Source organism: Saccopteryx bilineata, chromosome 8, assembly GCF_036850765.1.
Source record: "Saccopteryx bilineata isolate mSacBil1 chromosome 8, mSacBil1_pri_phased_curated, whole genome shotgun sequence".
In the NCBI taxonomy this organism is placed as follows: domain Eukaryota; kingdom Metazoa; phylum Chordata; class Mammalia; order Chiroptera; family Emballonuridae; genus Saccopteryx; species Saccopteryx bilineata.
In genome coordinates, this window is record NC_089497.1 from 96,065,289 (window position 1) to 96,088,363 (window position 23,075).

The window sequence follows — 23,075 nt, forward strand, 5'->3', positions numbered from 1 at the left end:
TCCTTTACAACTCCTCTCATTCAAACCTCAATAACAAACAAATTATCTTATCTGGGACTCAAACTTATGTTTGTGGCATTTTGGGGGGTTTTTACTTCACCTTTTTAACTCACTAGCAGTGCTCCCATCCCTGGCTCTCCATTTTATCTAGTTCTTGTTCCACTAAATACAATAGTAATTTTTTAATTTGTCCCTCAATTTTTCTGTTTTCCTCTTATTCCTCTCATCATAACTCTTAGACAACCAACACCTAAAAGCAAATCATTTTATTCTTGACCCAAATTTTTTCCTTATTTGCTTTTTGTGAGTCCATACTCCCTTTTTTTTCTTTCTGTTTTCTTTTTTTTGCCCCTTTATTACTTTTCCCCATTTCAGGCCCTCCATTACAGGCATTGTTTGTTATAATTCACAGTTCACCACAAGATTTTCTCAAGAAAGAAGGGAAAGGAGAGGAAAGGAAAAAAGGAGGGGGGGAATAATTTCCTTTTTATAAAATTTTTATTTTATTTTATTTTTCTTTATTTCATTATTAATTTTTTTAAAAAAAACAACTCTTTTCGATTTTTAATTTTTTTAACTTTTTATTCTTTATTAAATCTCATAAATACGATCAACAAAACCACCCTCAGATGCCATTAAGAAAGAGAAATTCAAATATCATGGATACAAAAGAAAGAGAGGAAGCACAGCTAGATGAGGAAAAATCTATGGAGAAAAAATTTAATATATTGGAAACATTGAAGCTAAATGACAGAGAATTCAAGATAGAAATCCTAAAAATCTTCCAAGATATACAAGAAAACACAGAAAGGCAATTTAGGGAGCTCAGAAAACAACTCAATGAACACAAAAAATATATGTCCAAGGAAATTGAAACTATAAAAACAAATCAAACAGAGATGAAAAACTCAATTCACAAGCTGAGAAATGAAGTAACAAGCTTAGCTAATAGAACAGGTCAGATAGAAGAGAGGATTAGTGAAATAGAAGACAAGCAACTTGAGGCACAACAGAGAGAAGAAGAGACTCAAAAATTAAAAAAAAAATGAGATAGCCCTACAAGAATTATCTGATTCCATCAAAAAAAAATAACATAAGAATAATAGGTATATCAGAGGGAGAAGAGAGAGAAAATGGAATGGAGAACATACTCAAACAAATAATAGACGAGAACTTCCCAAGCCTGTGGAAAGAACTAAAGCCTCAAGTTCAAGAAGCAAACAGAACTCCGAGTATTCTGAACCCCAACAAACCTACTCCAAGGCATATCATAATGAAATTGACACAAACCAACAACAAAGAAAAAATTATCAAGGCACCAGGGAAAAGAAGAATACAACATATAAAGGAAGGCCCATTAGATTATCATCAGATTTCTCAGCAGAAACTCTACAAGCTAGAAGAGAGTGGACCCCAATATTTAAAGTCCTGAAAGAGAGGAACTTTCAGTCACGAATACTATACCCATCAAACCTATCCTTCAAATATGAAGGAGAAATAAAAACATTCACAGATACAGAAAAGATGAGGGAATTTATTATCAGAAAATCCCCACTCCAGGAATTACTAAAGGGGTCCTCCAAACAGATACAAAGAACAAAAAAAAACAGACCCACAAGTAAAAGCTCCAAGAAGAAGACAATAAAACCAAATTTAAACTGTGACAACAACAAAAAGAAAGAGGGGGAGAAGATGGAGATTAACAGTAGCAAAGGACGATGGAGTGCAAAAGTACTCACAAAATAGTTCTCTACAATCAACAGGGTAGGGACCCTTTTCATTACTCAAAGGTAACCATCATTGAAAAAAACCACCACAGAAGCACATGAGATAAAAAAGATAGCAATAGAGGAAAGATGTATGGAATACAACCAAATAAAAACAAAAGATAGAAAAATGAAAGAGAAGGATCAAACAAGACACAAAACTAACAGAAAGCAATATATAAAATGGCAATAGGGAACTCACAAGTGTCAATAATTACACTAAATGTAAACGGATTAAATTCACCAATAAAAAGGCACAGAGAAGCATAATGGATTAAAAAAGAAAATCCAACTGTATGCTGCCTACAGGAAACTCATCTAAGTAACAAGGATAAAAACAAATTTAAAGTGAAAGGCTGGAAAACAATACTCCAAGCAAATAACATCCAAAAAAAAGCAGGTATAGCAGTACTCATATCGGATAATGCTGACTACAAGACAGGAAAAGTACTCAGAGACAAAAATGGCCATTTCATAATGGCTAAGAGGACACTGAATCAAGAAGACATAATAATTCTTAATATATATGCACCAAACCAAGGAGCACCAAAATATATAAGACAGCTACTTATTGATCTTAAAACAAAAACTGACAAAAATACAAGCATACTTGGAGACCTCAATACACCACTGAGGGCTCTAGATCGGTCATCCAAACAGAGAATCAACAAAGACATAGTGGCCTTAAACAAAACACTAGAGCATCTGGATATGATAGACATCTACAGGACATTTCATCCCAAAGTGACTGAATATACATTTTTCTCTAGTGTACATGGATCATTCTCAAGAATTGACCATATGTTGGGCCAGAAAAACAACATCAGCAAATTCAGAAAAATCGAAGTTGTCCCAAGCATAATTTCTGATTATAAAGCCTTGAAACTAGAATTCAATTGCAAAAAAGAGGGAAAAAATCCCACAAAAATGTGGAAACTAAACAACATACTTTTAAAAAATGAATGGGTCAAAGAAGAAATAAGTGCAGAGATCAAAAGATATATACAGACTAATGAAAATGACAATACGACATATCAGAATTTATGGGATGCAGCAAAAGCAGTGATAAGAGGAAAGTTCATATCACTTCAGGCATATATGAACAAACAAGAGAGAGCCCAAGTGAACCACTTAACTTCCCACCTTAAGGAACTAGAAAAAGAAGAACAAAGACAACCCAAAAGCAGCCGAAGAAAGGAGGTAATAAAAATCAGAGCAGAATTAAATGAATTAGAGAACAGAAAATCTATAGAAAAAATTAATAGAACAAATAGCTGTTTCTTTGAAAAGATCAACAAAATTGACAAACCCTTGGCAAGACTCACCAAGGAAAAAATAGAAAGAACTCATATATACAAAATCTAAAATGAAAGAGGAGAAATCACCACCGACACCATAGATATACAAAGAATTATTGTAGAATACTATGAAAAACTTTATGCCACTATATTCAACAACGTAGAATAAATGGATAAATTTTTATAACAATACAACCTTCCTAGACTGAGTCAAGAAGAAGCAGAAAGCCTAAACAGACCCATTTGTAGAGAAGAAATAGAAAAAACCATTAAAAACCTCCCCAAAAATAAAAGTCCAGACCCTGACGGCTATACAAGCGAATTTTATCAAACATTCAAAGAAGACTTGGTTCCTATTCTACTCAAAGTCTTCCAAAAAATTGAAGAAGAAGCAATACTTCCAAACACATTTTATGAGGTCAACATAACCCTCATACCAAAACCAGGCAAGGATGGCACAAAAAAAGAAAACTACAGACCAATATCTCTAATGAATACAGATGCTATAATACTAAACAAAATACTAGCAAATTGAATACAACAACATATTCAAAAAATAATACATCATGATCAACTGGGATTCATCCCAGAATCTCAAGGATGGTTCAACATATGTAAAACGGTTAACATAATACACCATATCAACAAAACAAAGAAAAAAACCACATGATCTTATCAATAGACGCAGAAAAGGCTTTTGATAAAATACAACACAATTTTATGTTTAAGACTCTCAACAACATGGGTATAGAAGGAAAATATCTCAACATGATAAAGGCCATATATGATAAACCATCAGCTAACATCATATTAAATGGCACTAAACTGAAGGCTTTCCCCCTTAAATTAGGAACAAGACAGGGTTGTCCACTCTCTCCACTCTTATTTAATGTGGAACTAGAGGTTCTTACCAGAGCAATCAGACAAGACAAAGAAATAAAAAGTATCCATATTAGAAAAGAAGAAGTAAAGGTATCACTTTTTGCAGATGATATGATACTATACATCGAAAACCCCAAAGAATCCACAAAAAGACTACTAGAAACAATAAGCCAATACAGTAAGGTCGCAGTATACAAAATTAACATACAGAAGTCAATAGCCTTTCTATATGCCAACAATGAAACAACTGAGAAGGAACTCAAAAGAATAATCCCCTCCACGATTTCAACAAAACAATTAAATACTGAGGAATAAACATAACAAAGAATGTAAAAGACTTATATAATGAAAACTATAAACCATTGTTAAGGGAAATGGAAAAAGATATAATGAGATGGAAGAATATACCTTGTTCTTGGCTAGGAAGAATAAATATAATCAAGATGGCTATATTACCCAAAGCAATATACAAATTTAACGCAATTCCCATGAAACTTCCAATGACGTTTTTTAAAGAAATAGAGCAAAAAATCATCAGATTTATATGGAACTATAAAAAACCCCAAATAGCCAAAGCAATCCTAAAGAAAAAGAATGAAGCTGGGGGCATTACAATACCTGACTTCAAACTATATTATAGGGCCACTACAATCAAAACAGCATGGTATTGGCAGAAAAATAGACACTCAGACCAATGAAACAGAATAGAAAATCCAGAAATAAAACCTCATATATATAGTCAAATAATTTTTGATAAAGGGGCCAACAACACACAATGGAAAAAAGAAAGCTTCTTCAATAAATGGTGCTGGGAAAACTGGAAAGCCACATGCCAAAAAATGAAACTGGACTACAGTTTGTCCTCCTGTACAAAAATTAAGTCAAAATGGATCAAAGATCTAAACATAAGACCTGAAATAATTAAGTACATAGAAGAAGACATAGGAACTCAACTCATGGACCTGGGTTTTAAAGAGCATTTTATAATTTGACTCCAAAGGCAAGAGAAGTGAAGGCAAAAATTAACGAATGGGACTACATCAGACTAAGAAGTTTTTGCTCAGCAAGAGAAATTAACAACAAAATAAACAAAAAACCAACTAAATGGGAAATGATATTTTCAAACAACAGCTCAGATAAGGGCCTAATATCCAAAATATACAAAGAACTCATAAAACTCAACAACAAACGAACAATCCAATAAAAAAATGGGAAGAGGATATGAACAGACACTTCTCCCAGGAAGAAATACAAATGGCCAACAGATATATGAAAAGATGCTCATCTTCTTTAGCTATTAGAGAAATGCAAATCAAAACGGCAATGAGATACCACCTCACACCTGTTCAATTAGCTATTATTAGCAAGACAGGTAATAGCAAATGTTTGAGAGGCTGTGGAGAAAAAGGAACCCTCATCTACTGTTGGTGGGAATGTAAAGTAGTACAACCATTATGGAAGAAAGTATGGTTGTTCCTCAAAAAACTGAAAATAGAACTACCTTATGACCCAGCAATCCCTCTACTGGGTATATACCCCAAAAACTTAGAAACATTGATGCGAAAAGACACATGCAGCCCCATGTTTATTGCAGCATTGTTCACAGTGGCCAGGACATGGAAACAACCAAAAAGTCCGTCAATAGATGACTGGATAAAGAAGATGTGGCACATATACACTATGGAATACTACTCAGCCATAAGAAATGATGACATCGGAACATTTACAGCAAAATTGTGGGATCTTGATAACATGTTACGAAGCAAAAAAAGTAAATCAGAAAAAACCAGGAACTGCATTATTCCATACGCAGGTGGGACATAAAAGTGAAACTAAGAGTCATTGATAAGATTGTGGTGGTTACTGGGGGTAGGGGGGAATGGGAGAGAGAAAGGGGGAGAGTGGCACAATGAAAACAAGGTAGCAGGTGACAGAGGACAATCTGACTGGGTGATGGGTATGCAACATAATTGAACGACAAGATAACCTGAACTTGTTATCTTTGAATATATGTATCCTGATTTATTGATGTCACTCCATCAAAAAAAATAAAATTATTAAAACAAAAAAAAAAGCTGACTCATTCATGCTGGAGGTGGCCATAGCTGGGGGAGGGACTGAACCTTTCACAAAACAGAGCTGAAGTGCTTCCGGATCAGAGATCTCCAGACATCTATCCAGCTCCAATCAGTGCAACAAGACAGAGCTGAAAACAAGAAGTGCAGAGGAGGGGCAGTAACTCAGGTCTCCATGGAGATTAGTTGGTGGAAGAGACCTTCAGCGTCTCAGGTTACACACAGCATTCCTGGTTACAGTTTCAAGGAAGCCCCCTGCTTAGATCAGTTATCAAGACTATCACCTGTTAAGAAAACAAACAAATCAAGACTTCAAAGCCGCCCAAATCCGAAAGTGGATTACAAATAATAGCTGATACCAACCCAAGAAGACCTAGAAATAACACAACTGAATCCTGGAGGCAGACAACTCTAAGCCTAGACTCAACCAACTCTACAAATAAAACACCATAATGAGAAGACAAAGGAGTGCAACCCAAATGAAACCACAAGAGACACCCTTGAGAGATGAGCTGAGTGATATGGAACTAATCAAACTTCCAGATGCGGAGTTCAAAATAATGATTGTAAGGATGCTTAGAAATCTTAGAACAACAATGGAGGGGCAGTTTGAAAACCTAAATAAAGAAATAGCAAGTATAAAAAAGAACCATTCGGAGATGACAAATACAATATCAGAAATAAAGACCACAATGGAAGGAATTAAAAACAGGATACATAGAGCAGAGGATTGAATCAGCGAGTTAGTGGACAACTGGAATGAAGGCATGAAAGTGAGAAGAAAAGAGAAAAGAGACTCAAAAAGTCAGAGGAAACTCTTAGAGAGCTCTGTGACAACATGAAGAGAAATAACACCTGCATCATAGGGGTTCCTGAAGAAGAAGAAAAGGAACAAGGAATAGAGATGTTGTTCAATCATACCATAGCTGAAAATTTTTCTAAATTAATGCAAGAGAAACTCTCACAAGTCTAAGAAGCACAGAGGACTCCATTAAAGAGAAACCCAAAGAAACCTACACCAAGACACATCATAATTAAAATACCAAAGCTAAGCAATAAAGAGAAAATATTAAAAGCTGCAAGAAAAAAAAAATTTATCACCTACAAAGGAGTCCCCATAAGGATGACATCTGACTTCTCAACAGAAACACTTGAGGCCAGAAGAGAATGGCAAGAAATATTCAAAGTAATGCAGAAGAAGAACCTACAACCAAGACTACTTTATCCAGCAAGGCTATCATTTAAAATTGAAGGAGAAATAAAAAGCTTCCCAGACAAAAAACAACTCAAGGAATTCATTACAACCAAACCAATGCTGCAGGAAATGTTAAGGGGCCTGTTGTAAACAGATCAAAGTGGGAAAAGAATATAGCAAAAAAAGGAATACACCTTTAAAGAAGAAAATGGCAATAAAGAACTACATATCAATAATAACCTTAAATGTAAATGGATTAAATGATCCAATCAAAAGACATAGGGTAGCTGTGTGAATAAAAAAACAGGACCCATACATATGTTGTCTACAAGAGACACACCTTAGAACAAAAGACACACATAGATTGAAGGTAAAAGGATGGAAAAAAACATTTCATGCAAATGGAAATGAAAAAAAGCTGGGGTAGCAATACTTATATCAGACAAATTGGACTTTAAAACAAAGAATATAGTAAGAGATAAGGAGGCCACTACATAATGATAAAGGGAGTAATCCAACAGGAAGATATAACTATTATAAATATCTATGCACCTAATATAGGAGCACCCAAATATATAAAACAGACTTTGATGGATTTAAAGGGCGAGATCAACAGCAATACTATAATAGTAGGGGATTTCAATACCCCATTAACATCACCTGATAGATCCTCAAGAAAGAAAATTAACAAAGAAACAGCATACTTATTGGAAACACTAGATCAACTCGATTTAATAGATATATTCAGAACCTTTCACTCTAAAGCAGCAGAATATACATTCTTTTCAAGTGCTCATGGTACATTCTCTAGGATAGACCACATGTTAGGGCACAAAAGTGCTCTCAACAAATTTAAGAAGACTGAAATCATATCAAGCACTTTCTCCGATCACAACGGCATGAAACTAGAAATGAATCACAGCAGAAAAGCTCAAAAATTCTCAAACACATGGAAACTAAATAGCAGGGTGTTAAATAATGAATGGATTAAGAATGAGATCAAAGAAGAAATAAAAAATTTATAGAAACGAATGAAATGAGCATACAACAACTCAAAATTTATGGGACACAGCGAAAGCAGTGCTGAGAGGGAAGTTCATAGCACTACAGGCACAGTTTCAAAAGCTAGAAAAAGCTCAAATAAACAACTTAACCCTGCATCTAAAAGAATTAGAAAAAGAACAGCAAGTAAAGCCCAAATGTAGTAGAAGGAAGGAAATAATAAAGATCAGAGCAGAAATAAATGACATAGAGGCTAAAAAAACAATACAGAGGATTAACGAAACTAGGAGCTGGTTCTTTGAAAAGGTAAACAAGATTGATGAACCTTTAAGTAGACTCACCAAGAAAAATAGAGTACTCAAATAAATAAAATTAGAAATGAGAATGGAGAAATAACAACTGACACAACAGAAATACAAAATATTGTAAGAAAATACTATGAAGAACTGTATGCCAAAAAACTAGACATCCTAGATGAAATGGACAAATTCCTTGAAACATACAATCTTCCAAAAATCAATCTGGAAGAATCAGAAAACCTAAACAGACCGATTACAACATATGAAATCGAAACAGTTATCAAAAACCTTCCAACAAAGAAAAGTCCGGGGCCCGATGGCTTCACAAAGGAATTCTACCAAATATTCAAAGACGAACTAACTCCTAACCTTCTCAAACTATTTCAAAAAATTCAAGAGGAAGGAAGACTTCCAAGCGCTTTTATGAGGCGAGCATAATTCTGATTCCAAAACCAGGCAAAGGCAACACAAAGAAAGAAAATTATAGGCCAATATCTCTGATGAATATAGATGCTAAAATCCTCAACAAAATATTAGCAAACAGGATCTAACAATATATGAAAAAAATCATACACCATGATCAAGTGGGATTTATTCTGGTGAGGCAAGGCTGGTACAATATTCGTAAATCAATCAATGTGATTCATCACATAAACAAAAAGTGGGAGAAAAACCACATGATAATTTCAATAGATGCAGAAAAACATTTGATAAAATCCAGCACCCATTCATGATCAAAACTCTCAGCAAAGTGGGAATACAGGGATCATACCTCAACATGATAAAAGCCATCTATGAGAAACTCACAGCCAACATTATACTCAATGGGAAAAAATTAAAAACAATACCCTTAAGATCAGGAACAAGGCAGGGGTGCCCCCTTTCACCACTCTTATTTAAATTAGTCCTGGAAGTCCTAGCCACAGCAATCAGACAAGAAGAAGAAATAAAAGGCATTCAAGTTGGAAAAGAAGAAGTAAAACTATCATTATTTGCAGATGATATGATATTGTATAGAGAAAACCCTAAAGTCTCAGTCAAAAAACTACTGGACCTGATAAATAAATTCAGCAAAGTGGCAGGATATAAAATCAATACTCAGAAATCAGAGGCATTTTTATACACCAACAATGAACAGTCAGAAAGAGAAATTAAGGAAACAATACCCTTTACAATTACAACCAAAAAAATAAAGTACCTAGAAGTAAACTTAACCAAGGAGACTAAAGACTTGTACTCGGAAAATTACAAAGCATTGATAAAAGAAATCAAGGAAGATACAAACAAGTGGAAGCATATACCATGCTCATGGTTAGGAAGAATAAACATCATTAAAATGTCTATATTTCCCAAAGCAATCTATAAATTCAATGCAATATCAAGTAAAATACCAATGACATACTTCAAAGATATAGAACACATATTCCAAAAATTTATATAGAACCAAAAGAGGACACGAATAGCCTCAGCAATCTTAAAAAAGAAGAATAAAGTGGGAGGTATCACACTTCCTGATATCAAGTTATACTACAAGGCCATTGTACTCAAAACAGCCTGGTACTGGCATAAGAACAGGCATATAGATCAATGGAACAGAACAGAGAACCCAGAAATAAACCCACAGTTTTATGGACAACTGATATTTGACAAAGGAGGTAAGGAAATACAATGGAGTAAAGACAGCCTCTTTAACAAATGGTGTTGGGAAAATTGGACAGCTACCTGCAAAAAAAATGAAACTAGATCACCAGCTTACACCACTCACAAAAATAAACTCAAAATGGATAAAAGACTTAAATGTAGGCCGTGAAACCATAAGCATCTTAGAAGAAAACATAGGCAGTAAGCTCTCGGACATCTCTCGGAGCAATATATTTGCTGATTTATTTCCACGGGGAAGTGAAATAAAAGACAGGATAAACAAATGGGACTATATCAAACTAAAAAGCTTTTGCACAGCTAAAGACAACAAGAACAGAATAAAAAGACAAACAATGGGAGAACATAACTGACAATATGTCTGATAAGGGGTTAATAACCAAAATTTATAAAGAACTTGTAAAACTCAACACCAGGAAGACAAACAACCCAATCCAAAAATGGGCAAAAGAGATGAATAGACACTTCTCCAAAGAGGACTTACAGATGGCCAATACGCATATGAAAAAGTGCTCAACATCACTAATCATTAGAGAAATGCAAATTAAAACCACACTGAGATATCACCTCACACCAGTCAGAATGGCGCTTATCAACAAAACAACACAGAATAAGTGCTGGCGAGGATGTGGAGAAAAGGGAACCCTCCTGCACTGCTGGTGGGAATGCAGACTGGTGCAGCCACTGTGGAAAACAGTATGGAGATTCCTCAAAAAACTGAAAATCAAACTGCCTTTTGACCCAGCTATCCCACTTTTAGGAATATACCCCAAGGACACCATAGAACGGCTCGAAAAGGAGAAATGCACCCGCATGTATGTGGCAGCATTGTTCACAATAGCGAAGATCTGGAAACAGCCCAAGTGTCCATCAGAGGACGAGTGGATTAAAAAGCTTTGGTACATATATACTATGGAATACTTCTCAGCCATAAGAAATGATGACATTGGATCATTTACAATAACATGGATGGACCTTGATAACATTATACGGAGTGAAATAAGTAAATCAGAAAAAAAAACTAAGATGAATCTATACATAGAAGGGACATAAAAATGAGACTCAGAGACATGAACAAGAATGTGATGGCAACAGGGGCGGGGGGTTGGGGGAGGGGGGATGGGGTGAAGAAGGAGAAAGGGGTTGGAGGAGGGGAGGGGCACAAGAAAACCAGATAGAAGGTGACAGAAGACAATTTAACTTTGGGGGAGGGGTATACAGCACAATCAAATGTCAAAATAATCTAGAGATATTTTCTCTCAACATATGTACCTTGATTTATCAATGTCACTGCATTAAATTTAATAAAAATAAAAAAATGCTATTGAGATGTTCACCTGAAACCTGTGTACTTTATTGATCAATGTCACCCCATTAAATTGAATTTTCTAAATAAAATTAAAAAAAATAGATAAAATTTTAATAATAGAATTTAAGATACCATATCAAAATATTCAACATATATTGATAATTGATAATAAAACTTATCAGTGAAAAAAAAACCTAATAGGTACTTATATCCCTGTGCCAGTGGTGTTACTTCAGTAAAATCTATGTCCCAGTGTTCTCCTGGGAAAGCTGCTCTGTCCCTATTTCTCTTCCTAACTTCTCTACTCTACTTAGCGTTCACTTGAGCACAGACTAAACACTTGGACACTATGCTTTCTATAATAGATTCTAAGCTTGGCAAATAGTAATTAGTATTAAATATTTCTATTAGTTTAGTTTGGCCTAGATGAGGAGCTCCATGTATCTGGCTGGTAATCTTTTGCCTAGGGCTTCAGGTAAAAGAAGTCTCTTATCTGGCAGTTCTAACCACCCTCTCTTAATTTTAGACATTCCTTTCCTGTTAGCAAAATTTTCTTTTTTGGTTGTAAAAAGGAGCCTCTGGCCACAAGGGTTCCAGTAAAGTCACTAAAATTTCTAAAGACCCTTCAGGTTTTAGGGCAACTTCTTTTGCAGCACAATCAGCTGCCTGATTTCCTGTTGCCTCTAGTGACCTTTCCTTTCTGGTGCCCTGGGCAATGAATGAGGGCTACAGTCTCTGGCAACCAAATGGCTTCTAATAAGTCTAAACTTTTTTCTTTGTTTTTAATGTTCTTATCAGCAGACATCAGAAATCCTCTCTCTTTGTAGACTGCTGCATGAACACGGGCAGTAGCAAAACCATACCTCCTGTCAGTATAAATGTTGACTTTCTTTATCTTGGTTCACCTTAACGCATGGGTGAGAGCGATAAGTTCTGTCCGCTGAGCCAAGGTCCTGTGGGGCAAAGCTTGGGCCCAGAGGACCTTATCAAGAGTCACTACAGCTGCTCCTGCATGTCAAAGCCCATCCAAGACAAAACTGCTACCATCTGTGAATAGCTGTTCTTCTACACCAGCTAGGGGTTTATTGGTGAGGTCTGGCCTTGCAGTTTGAACAGAGTCTAGTACCTCAGAGCAGTCATGCAAGGGGATACTAGGATCCCTGTCGGGCAGCAGGCTTGCTGTATTGATGGCCTGCATCTGGACAAACTTAATGCAAAGTTGGTCAAGGAGCAGAGCTTGATATTTTGTGATCCTAGCATTAGACATCCACCTTTCTGGAGTTCCCTTAAGCAAAGTCTCTACTGTGTGTGGGGCTGTCAGGAACAGTTCTTGCCCCATAGTCAATTTATCTGCCTCTCTTACTAGCATGGCAGTGGCTGCTATGGCTCTGAGACAGTTTGGCCATACAGATGCAACAGGAAAGGTAAGTGACAGGACTGTGGAAAGGTAAGTGACAGGACTGTGCCATGGCCCTAGCATCTGGGTTAGTACCCCTTTTGTGATACCTTTGCCCTGATGAACAAAGAGCTGGAAAGGCTTAGTAATGTCGGGCAGCGCCAGAGCAAGATCCTTAATGAGGGCCTTTTAGAGTCTGAAAAGCCTTTTGTTCCTTATTTGTCCAAATTAATTCATAAGTTCTTGCCATACAGAAGTACAAAGGCTTGACTATCTCTGCCAACCTAGGGACACACAACCTGTAATATCCAACTGTTCCAAAAAATACTCAGACTTGTATCTTGGTGGTGGGGGTTGGGATCTGAAGGATAGCTTCTATATGGCTGGAGGAGAGTACGCTTCCTGGCCTCAGTGTGGTAGTTTAGATAGGTCACCATGTAAGTGCAGAGTTATGCCTTTTTAGCTGACACTCGGTACCCCAGAGTCTGCAGTGTTTGTAAACGGCCCTCAGTGGCTGTCTGGCAGCTTACCTCTGTTTTCACAGCTAGAAGCAAATCATCTATGTACTGTAGCAGCGTGCATTCCAGATGTTCCTAGTGGAAAGTGAGCAGGTCCTGATGTAATGCATTAAAGAGGGTCAGTGAATTCTTGAAGCCCTATGGGAATCTGGTTTAGGTTAGTTGTCCTGAGTACCTGCTTCTGGATCACTCCACTCAAAGACAAAAATAGGCTGACATATAGGGGCCAAGGGGATACTGAAGAAAGCATCCTTTAAATCTAAGACAGTGTAAAATTTCAAGTCTGGTGATGACATGCTCAAAAGGGTGTAGGGGTTAGGCACAGTGGGGTGTATTGTCTCAACCCATTAATTTACCTCCTGTAAGTCCTGGACTGGACAATAGTCTTTGGTGCCTGGCTTCTGAACAAGTAGAACAAGAATATCAGATTCTAGCAGTATCTTAATATGGGGGATTATTCCCTTTTTTGCCTCCCTTGACATAGGTGTTGCTTCACCCATATGGGGATGACACTTGCAGTAAGCTGCAAAACTACTGGAGCTTGATGCTTTGCAAACCTCATTGGGTTAGTTTTAGTGAAAACTGAAGGGAATTTATGCTGTAAGTCTGATGAAGAGTCATTTGAAATTTATTTTTCTTCCTCAGTATCTAAGTTACTAGATATTCATCTGACAAAGGGCAAGTAAACATAAGCCGCACCTGGCTATCAACCCCATTGTGAAATTTAGCAGAGTCATGACTAAAGTACATGGTAGTCTTTAGTTTTATTAACAAGTCTCTTCCAAGTAAAGGATAAGGACAGTCTGGGATGACTAAAAAGGAATGGGTGACAGTATTGTTTCCCATATTGACCGTCCAACACAAAGTTTGTGGACAAAGAGTCAAATTCCCAGTAGCACCTTGAATGGGTACTTTCCCTCCAGAGAGAGGCTCAAGGTGGGCAGTGAGAAGAGAGTGAGAGGCTCCAGTGTCAATGAGGAAGTCTATAAGATGGCCTCCTACTTGTAAAGTTACCTTGAGCTCCTGGGGGCTAACAGGTATGGAGTCCTGGACCCATAAATCCTCCAGTTAGTTAAGGACTCTTAAGAGTCTGTTGAGACTTTCCTTTTAGTTCTGGATAGTCTTTTTTCCAATGTCCTTCTTCTTTGAAATAGGCACACTGATTTTTTCTTAACTTAGGCTTTTCCCTTTTTGGTTCTCCTTTTCTTTATTCTGTTGTTCTAAAACAGCTACAACTACCTTAGTCATTTTCTTAGTTTGTTTCTCCTCTAAGGTGTCTCTATTATTGTAAACTTTCTGAGCCATCTCTAACAGTTGGAAAATTACCATCCCAAACTGTTAGTTGGGAAGCCTTCTAATTTTTTAATGTCCTTCTAATATCTGGAGCTGACTGGGACACAAAAGCTAAGTTAACTGCCTTAGTATTTTCTGGTGCTTTTGGGTCTAGAGTTGTATAGACCCTGTAGGCTTCCTGTAGTGTTTCTAAGAAAGCTGTGGGAGTCTCCCGAGGATCTTGAATAACTTCTGACATCTTAGACAAATTCATGGGTTTCTTAGCAGCTCCCCTGATCCCAGATAACAGAAACTGGTGAAAAATGTTCAAAACTTCTTGTCCTGCTGTGGTGTTAAGGTTCCATTAGGCTTGGTAACCAGAAACACTTTCTCAAGGTGATCTTGATTATCCTCCTTAGACTTGTTCATTCCTAACATAGCAGCTTTTCCTGCATCTAATTTAATTCTTTTTCTTTCCTCAGCATTAAGTAAGGTGACTAGTAGTTGTTGACAATTGTCCCAAGTGGGGTGATGTGTATACAGTACAGATTCTAACAGTCTTATTAGAGCCTGAGATTTCTCTGAAAAAGGAGGATTCTGAACCTTCTAATTATACAAGTCACTAGAGTAGAAAGGAACATAAACAAGAAAAGGTTCTTCTCTTTCCCTTCCCTGTGCTGGTGGGGCTTCTCTCAGTGGTAAGAGGGATTCTGCTTACGTTCTCTTTTCTTGCCTCCTAGTTCACCTTGACAGTGGCTCTGGGCTCCCTGAGGTGGGTGGAGCCAATGGAGAAGGGGTGTGTGGAGGAGGTCATTCAGACTCCTCCTCAACAATTTATAAGACAGGGACCTTCTTTCTTGATTTTGGGGCTCTTGCTAGTAAAACATGATGACCGTCCCTGGTTGCACAGCCTTTCAGCCAAGGAGGGGGATTTTCCACTAGGGCCCTCCACTGATCTATAAAGGGGAACTGGTCTGGGTGACTTGGGGTTGAGTTACTACATTCCATATGGCTCTAGCATTTCTAGGCTCTAAGGATCCCTGCAAGGGTCATCCTACCTCAAAGGAGGAGCACTCTATTTCACAAAGGGTTCAAAGTGTTTCCTTATTTATTTTTACATCATAATCATCAGAAAATCCAACTTTGAAATTTATAAGCATACACTCAAGGGGAGTTTGACTCTTACCTTGCCCTTTCCTCATTGTTACAAATAGTATGAGTACAAATGAACTTCCCCAAATCAAAAAAATAAGATTAAGAACTGAGGTGTTTGTGTCAGTTCTCTAAAATGTTCCCCATTGGATCATACCCTGGAAGATCTAAGGACAGAAAGCTTTCAGACAAGGTTTGACAAACAAGGGAAAGGAGTGCTCCGAGAGGAGCCACACAGGTGTCCACCTGGCTGTGTCCCTCATAGGAACTTAGGCACCTCTTAGCATTGGTGAGTCAGTGTAAAGCATAGACTCACATCAGAGAGTGTCTGATACCACCCTAAGCCATATAAGGATCTCCACGAAATCGCAGGTTGGAGCCCACTTGGACTCCATAGTTATTCACTGTGGAGCTACAAACTGGAAACTCAGGTGCAGGCACCAGAGATCCCCATTTGCACACCAATCACTCAGGGTTTTCAGTGTAGAGTTAGAGTAACAAAGCAAAAGCAAAGAACTAGATCTCAGCAGGTCCTAAATCAGAGAGGAACCCTTAAAGATAAAGGTCCTCTATCCACTGAAGAATGCAGGATGGAGATTCCAATGCAGGACAAAACCAGAAAATGTCCTCTAAGATACCTTGTAAAAATAAACAAAAGTGACAGTACAAGCAGAAGGAAAACATATGAGAGAACAAATCCAAATGTGTCCCAGGAAGCCTGAGGTGGGGCTTAACTTAGTCCCAGCATTGTCTTCCCTGACAGCACACTAATTCTTCACCAACGTCTTGGCCTTGGAGAGCCTGTTGTGTGAGTGAGATCACATCTGATCCTCAATCACAGCAGGGGGCAAGATGGCTAGCCACAAGCAAGTTACAAATTGAGTAAATTGCAAATTTGCTCTATGTTAGATTCAGGGAGTACTGATATTCTGGGGCTGCCAAGAGTGTAACTATTGAAGGAACAGGGAGTGCTGATATGGCCCCTGTGAGGCTGAGAACAAAGAAGGTCAGAGACCCTTATCAGAAGTTTATGTTTGAAATTCGCCACTAAGCTAAAACTGGCCCCTGTTGCTATGCTTTGTGCGACCTCCCTAGCCAATAGCTAAACTGCCACATCTGCTTCTGTGTAATGCTTGCTTACTTAGGATATATAAGGACCTGGCTGTAAGCGCCAGATGCGGCTTTCGTTTGCAGCTCCTCGTGAGCACAGTGTCTCCGGACATCTTGGGAGTTCGCCCCTGAGCAGGTTAAACTGGCCAATAAAGTAACATCTAAACTCCTGAAAGTCTCTGACGTCTGTTCTCGTACCCGGTGGATGCAACATTTTGGGGGCTTGCCCGGGATTCTCCCTTGGTGGAGTTTTGGGTCGGAGACTGAAAGGACAGCTCGAGCTGAGTAAGTATTCACGGAGGATCCTCATTTGGTTTGGCTTTTGGGCTCCGGAGCACACAATCCTGAGGTAGTAGGTGGGACGCTGCTGGTAACCTACCCAGGGCTCTCAGAAGTGGGACGCCACTCTCTGAAATTTGGATATTTGGATTTGTTAACTTTAGAGTGACCGGTCACATTAGGAATCTGTTTTGCGCTGCACTGCACTGCATTTTGTCTGAGCTCAAATGACTGAGTTGAGTGTGAGAGAGACAAGTGTGTTCCTTGTGTTAATAGTGTGTGTTGCCTGTATCCTACCCTTTCTCATTATTCCTGAGTCATCTAGGATGGGACAACAGGAGTCTGTGCTGGGATCCCCACTCGATTACCTGTTGAAGAATTTTTCTGATTTCCAGAAGAGGGCTCAGGGGTACAGATGTCCGCAGCCGAGTCCAGGTTTCTCCGGACCTTGAGCCAGCTGGAATGGCCTGCATTTAATGTTGGAAGGGCACTTTTGACCTTCCAACTTTATTTGCTGTCAGAGCCATGGTCTATAGGGCTCCCCACTCAGACCAATACCTGTATATAGATGTGTGGGTAGATGCAGCCATTTTGCTTCCTCCTCCAGATGGGTAGCCATTTTGCCTCCTCCTCTGGGAGGGCAGCCATTTTGCCTTTCCAGGAGGCACTGCTGGCACCAGATGCTGGCCTATGGGCACCTCCTTGCCTCATCTATGTGCCTTTTTCCACTAGTGATTTATACAATTGGAAACATCAGAATCCCCCATTTTCTGAGAAACCTCAGGGACTAATATCTCTCCTTGAGACCATTTTTAGGACCCATCAGCCCACATGGGATGATTGTCAGCAGATTTTTACAAACCCTCTTCACTTCTGAAGAAAGGGATAGAATAATAAGAGAAGCTGCTAAGACGGTATTAGGAGAATAAAGGGAAACTTTGAAGGAAAGAAGGGAAATAGAAAATGTTCTCCCGTTTCAACCTCCTACCTGAGACCCTAATACTGCTGGGGGAAGGGACGTGCTCCTCCAGTATTGCCAGGCTCTGTTGAGGGGGCTCAAGGCAGCAGCTAGAAAGCCAACCAACTTCAGTAAGGTTAGTGAAGTCATTCAGGGAAGAGAGGAATCCCCAGCAGCCTTTCTAGAAAGAATCATAGAGGCTTATAGAGTATATACCCCTCTAGATCCTGAGGCAGAAGAGAACAGGAGACTAGTAAATATAGCCTTTGTGACTCAGGCCACTTCAGATATTAGGAAAAAGCTTCAGAAGATAGAGGGATTTAAAGGAGAAAATAGGAGTAATTTATTAAAAATAGCCCAGAAAGTATATATATTAACAGGGATGATCCGGAGGTTGGCAGAGCAAAGGAGGTAACCAAGATCCTGATTGCTGCTCAGAAACCTCCCCCCCAAAGGAAAAGGGGGACAGAGGAAGGGTCAAGGGCAGCAAATAGACAAGGATCAATGTGCCTATTACAAGGAGAAAGGAAACTGGAAGAGAGAGTGCCCAAAGTTGAGGGCCAACAGCCAGAGGCCAAAACAAGCCCCAGAGGTATTGCTCCAAACTTTAGACTGAGGGGGCCAGGGCTCCATTCCCATCACCTCCTAGGAGCCCATGGTCACCTTAATAGTTGAAGGAAAGCCAATAGACTTCCTAGTAGACACAGGAGCCACCTACTCAGTTCTAAAGAAACCACAGGGCCAGATGCAGAAGACAACTACTAAGATAATAGGAGCAACGGGCAAAGCAGAAGCCTACCCATGGGTCACCGCAAGAATTACTGACTTAGGTTGAGGCACCATCACCCACTCTTTCCTTGTCATTCCAGACTGCCCTTACCCACTGCTTGGAAGGGACTTACTGCAGAAACTTCAGGCCACAGTAACTTTCCAACGGGGGAAAGCCCTATGGGGAACAAAGAGGCAGAGGTCAGCATGGAAGTAATTGTCCCATTGTCTGAAGAACACTTACTTGCCACCGTCCTTGAAGGTAAGGAGGCTGAGGAAGGGGTTCCAGATGCCTTGCGTGCCCAGGTACCTGAGGTTTGGGCAGAAACTAACCCCACAGGTTTGGCTGCTCACCAACCGCCTGTCCTGGTGCAACTGCTTAGCACTGCTAGACCGGTTAAGATCAGGCAGTACCCAGTCCCAGCCCGAACTAGAGAGGGAATTGCCCAGCACTTGCAATGCCTGCTGGAGGCAGGCATCCTTCGAAGGTGGCAATCAGCCTGGAACACCCCGCTGCTTCCCATCCAGAAACCAGGGAACCAAGACTATCATCCAGTCCAGGACTTGTGGGAGGTGAATGCACAGGTAGAGACTATTCATCCCACGGTGCCCAATCCATATACCTTACTGAACTCATTGCCCCCAACCCATACCTATTATTCTGTCCTGGATTTGAAGGATGCCTTCTTTTGTATTCCCCTGGCACCTCAGAGCCAAGGGATCTTTACCTTTGAATGGAATGACCCAGATAATAGACTGGTGGGGCAGTTCACTTGGACCAGACTACCACAAGGGTTTGAGAATTCCCCCAACATTTTTTAATGAAGCCCTCAGCAAAGATCTGCAGGCTTTTTGCTCCTCCAATTCGTCGATCATACTGCTCCAGTATGTGGATGACATCCTCATTGCTGCCAAGGACGAAGGAGGGTGTGAGGAAGCTACCTCGGACCTGCTACAAGATCTTGGGTGAATAGGGTATCGAGTCTCTGCCAAGAAGGCCCAGATTGTGAAGCATACTGTAAGTTATTTGGGGTATAACTTACAGGGAGGGCAAAGGACATTGTCCAGCCAGTGAATTCAGACGGTCTTGCAGATCCCCGAGCCTACTAACAAGAGACAGGTATGAGAATTCCTGGGTGCAGTAGGATACTGCCGACTGTAGATATTAGGCTTTGCAGAACTAGCTAAACCCCTGCACGAACTAACCAGGGGTAAGGAAGAGCAGTTCACATAGACAGATAAGAAGAAGCAAGCATTCCAAGCGCTGAAAGAGGCCCTGGCAGCTGCCCCAACTTTGGCTCTGCCAGATCTGGCCAAACCCTTTCAGCTATTTATAGCAGAAAAGGGAGGGGTAGCCTTAGGGGTACTGAGCTAGGAACTTGGGCCGTAGAAGAGGCCTGTCATCTATCTGTCCAAGAAACTTGATCCTGTAGCCTCGGGATGGCCAACATGTCTGAGGGCACTTGCTGCCACCTCCAAACTAGTCAAGGAGGCTAGTAAATTAAATTAACTTTAGGGCAGGACATCAAAGTCATTGAGGAACACTACATAGAGCAAGTGCTGTGAGCACCTCCTGACAGGTGGCTATCTAATATGTGGCTAATGCAGTATCAGGCTCAACTGCTAAACCCTTCATCTGTTCAGTTCCTCAAAACTGCTGCCCTGAACCCAGAAACTCCACTTTGGTCCACAGTTGCAAACAAATCCTTGACACAGTGACTGGTTCCCGCCCAGACTTAAGGGATCAAGCATACAGGAAGGCAGACTTGACCCTCTTTACTGACAGGAGCAGTTTTATTAAGGATGGACAGAGACATGCAGGGGCAGCAGTGACCATGGAAAATAAGGTTCTGTGGCAGAAAGCATTGCCCGCAGGAACGTCTGCACAAAGGATTAACCCAAGCCTTACAGATAGCAGAGGGAAAAGTTGCCAACATCTATACTGACAACCGGTATGCATTCACCACTGCCCATGTCCACGGAGCCATATACAAGGAAAGAGGCTTACTGACAGCAGGGGGAAAGACATTAAAAATCGCAATGAAATTCTTGCCCTCTTAAACGCCATTTGGCTACCTACCAAAGTTGCCATCATTCACTGCAAAGGACACCAGAGAGGGGACTTGCCTATTGTAAAGGGTAACAACCTAGCAGACTTAGCTGCAAGAGAGGCAGCCTCTAGGCCACAAGAAAGCCTTCTGCTATTGCTGCCTAAGCCAACGCTACCTCCCGATCCTAGATATTCCCCAGAAGAAGAGCAGGAAGGGATGCAGTTGAAAGGGAAGAAAAATTAGCAGGGATAAATAGAGCTTCATGACTCCCGGCTCTATTTACCCCAGGGAATAGTAAGAGAAATAGTAGGAAGTATTCATACTAGTACCTATCTAGGACAAAACAAGCTAGAACAACTTATCAGGAAGTATTATGTAGGGCCCAACATCAGGGATATTGTCCACTCCATTGTCTCGAGGTGCAGCATCTGTGCCAGAGTAAATGCGCAGAATAAGAAGCTACCCCCCTTTGTGAGGTATCAGGGGAAAGCTCCGGGAGAACTGTAGGAAATAGATTTCACTGAGATGACCCCTAGGAAGTCAGGTTATAAGTATCTATTAGTATTAGTAGACACCTTCTCAGGATAGGTGGAAGCATTCCCCACGTGAGGAGAGGCTGCTTCCACAGTCTGTAAAGTCTTATTAAGGAAAATCATACCTAGATATGGCATTCCCCTAGCCCTAGTTTCAGACAATGGACCTGCATTCATATCCAGGATATCTCAAGAATTAGCCACTAAGTTAGGTATTAATTAGAAATTGCATTGCATTTATAGGCCCCAAAGTTCAGGACAGGTAGAAAGAATGAACAGGACTCTGAAGGAAACTATAATTAAGCTAAGAGGGGAGACCAGTGAAAACTGGGTTGAGCTCTTCCCTTTCACTGTTTTTAGAACCAGATATACCCCCATCTCAATAAATGGACCCCTTATGAAATCTTATTTGGGCAACCTGTGGCCCTTGTACCTCGATTGACCAGAGGGGAACTAGAGATTTCTAATCATAATTTCCTCAAGTCCTTGCAGGCCTTGCAACACATCAGAAGCGAGGTGCAGGCCCTCCAGAGATCAGCCCAATTGAATGCGGAACACAGCTCCCGACTACCGAAGCCACTTGAGCCTGGACAGTGGGTGTAAATTCTCAACCACTGATGAGGCAACCTTGAGCCACAGTAGAATAGACTATTCCAGGTGATCCTGAGTACACCCACAGCTATTAAGTTAGCTGAAAAGCCCTACTGGATCCACCTCTCCCACGTGAAGCTGGCCCAACCACCTGATGAAGGATCCCAGAGATGGCAAGTCATGGGGACCCCTGGAGAGCCTCTAAAACTCACCTTCTCCTCCACTTAGGACTGATGACTTTTTATTGTTTACCCAGCAAGGGACTAGAGTTACAGGAATGGGTTTTAATCAGGACAGCAGATGGCACAGTTATAGCACAGAGTAACACCTAGGATAATAACCCCATAACTCCCCAAGCTGACTTATCAAAGTTCTTTGAAGACATGTTCTATGATTCACCAGCAGCTTGGAGACATTCTGATTCAGCCAGGATCCCTCTCGCTGATGATTTGCCTAGCTCATACACTTTAGGTAATAGGTGTAACTCCAATGTAAAAAAAAATAGGGCTTTATGGTATACTCCACACTATGCTTGCCCCGAACCCCCTTTTGGACGGCGTCGCATATATGGGTCTCAATCAGATTATTTTTTAAAAAGTAGGGTTATGAGACCCTAGTCAGTGAATTTCAATGGAGTCCACCTAAACCAGGTAATATACCTCAAGAAGCAAATAGACTCCCTAGCTGAGGTAGCCCTTCAGAATAAAAGAGGGCTAGACCTCCTCCTCCTTGAGCAAGGAGGACTGTGTGTTGCTTTAAGAGAAGAATATTGTTTTTATGCTAACCATTCTAGAGTAATTAGAGAGAATATCAAGATACTTGCAAACAGATTAAAGAATAGGAACCTAGAAGAAGACAGTCCTAGCTAGTATGCCTCTATGTTCAAGACTGTCCAAGAGGCACTTCTAGCGGTACACCACCCAAGGACTAACTCCCACGTAGACGGGTCCACACACCACTAC